Source organism: Papio anubis, unplaced genomic scaffold (assembly GCF_008728515.1).
Source record: "Papio anubis isolate 15944 unplaced genomic scaffold, Panubis1.0 scaffold4985, whole genome shotgun sequence".
In the NCBI taxonomy this organism is placed as follows: Eukaryota; Metazoa; Chordata; class Mammalia; order Primates; family Cercopithecidae; genus Papio; species Papio anubis.
Genome location: NW_022165184.1, coordinates 1 through 1,753, shown reverse-complemented (window position 1 = coordinate 1,753; position 1,753 = coordinate 1). Strand labels below are relative to the sequence as shown.

At 43.3% G+C, this 1,753-nt stretch overlaps 1 long non-coding RNA gene across 1 annotated transcript; it reads right to left on the bottom strand.

The window, feature by feature from the left end:
• Positions 1-63: 63 nt before the first annotated feature.
• Positions 64-1,333, bottom strand: LOC103881792. The gene is made up of 2 exons (XR_004181672.1): positions 1,292-1,333; positions 64-936 (listed from the first exon to the last, which is right to left on the bottom strand). It is a non-coding gene; the product is annotated as an uncharacterized LOC103881792 (long non-coding RNA).
• Between the last annotated feature and the right edge of the window lie 420 nt (positions 1,334-1,753).

The following is a 1,753-nucleotide window of genomic DNA, read 5'->3' as shown; positions in this document are numbered from 1 at the left end:
TAATTAGAATCAGCACTTACAAAAAAGCTACGGAAGGAGGAGCGATTTAAAAAGAAAGAAGGATTACTCAGGAAGAAATTAGTTTAATAAGGAATCGATTATGATTTTCCTTCTTTGAGTTTACAGAAAGTGGAAAGTATTTCAAAAATGAATTGTCGGATGTCTGCAAAAGCCCAGGTTTTATGCAAGAAGAAGAAAAAGGTTTTAGGCACTTCTGACACTCCTGAGGAGACAGTGGATATCTATGGCCCCACATTGGTTTGTACATCAACACTTTTAAAGAAATGAAAATCTGAAGTGGCTGAAATGAATGATGACGATGAAGATAATGAAATAGTTTTCAAACAGCCCATATCCTGTGTCAAAGAAGAAATGCAAGAGACTCAAACACCTACACATTCACAGAAGATGAAGAAAAAGCAGTCAGTGATATTCAATGTATATAGATTTCTTCTGAAAAATATTTTCGTGAGAAAAATACAAAAAATTAACTGGGCATGTTGGCTGACACCTGTAGTCCCAGCTACTCGGGAGGCAGAAGTGGATCACCTGAGCCCAGGAAGTTGAGGCTACAGTGAGCCGTGATCACGCCACTGCACTCCAGCCAAGTCAAGTCATTACATTTATCTTGACCTATTCTAGGCTGGCTTAAGTGGGATTTGTATTAAGAGTACAACAGGCAACCTCACAGACATCTAAGCACAAAACTCAAAATATGACCACACCATGGAAGGCCTGCCTGGGCTGGGAGGTGATTTTCCTCTCCTGCATGCCTTCACTCTGGACTTCTGCTCCATACTTGCGCTCTGCTCTGCAGATGAACATTCAGCATGTGCTCCAGGCTCCTCCAGCCTCTGAGGCTTTGGCTTGCCCTGGCAGTACCCCTGGTCCCAGTATTACTGGACCTTTCCATACAGATGCTCCTCTGCAAAAAATCTATTGAAAACTCTCTGTGTCATTTCCAATGAGTAGGAGAGAGAATCTGATCTGCCTAGCAGTGGGGGTGGGAGTTCCCTAGTTGTCCCTGGATTTGTAGTGCTGCCCTTTCCAGAGACTCGAGGAGGGGCCACATATCCAAAAAGAGGGTGCGGGTGGGGCATCAGTAATACAGTCTACTTCTACTAGAAAGTATAAAGTAGAGGTGGTGGCTCACGCCTATAATCCCAGCAGTTTAGGAGGCCGAAGCAGGCAGATCACTTGAGCTCAGGAGTTTGAGACCAGACTGGGCAACAGGGCAAAACCCCATCTCTACTAATAATACAAAAAGTTAGCTGGGCATGGTGGCACATACCTGTAGTCCCAGGTACTTAGGAGGCCGGGGTGGGAGCTTTGCTTGAGCCCAGGAAATAGAGGCCACAGTGAGCTGAGTTCATGATGCCACTGTACTCCAGCCTGGTCGACAGAGAGAGACCCAGTCTCAAAAGCAAACAGATAAACAAACAAACAAAAAGGATAAAGTGGAAGCATCTGGATGCAAGATTGAAGTCATGCTTTCCATCTATTTTTTTCACCTTTCCTTTTTTCTAAAACACTGTATCTTAAGCTTTTCCCGATGTTATCAAGTACTTATAAGCATTATTTGAATGGTTGTATCAGAATCCATTATCTGGACTCATTGTCATTTAGCCATCTGCAGTTGCTGGACATACTGCCCTTTCTGCCACACTCAGTCACCCTTCTGAGTGTGTCCAGTTATCTACTAATACACATACTGGTCATTTAGGACTTAAAGTTAAGAATAGTTATTATGGTT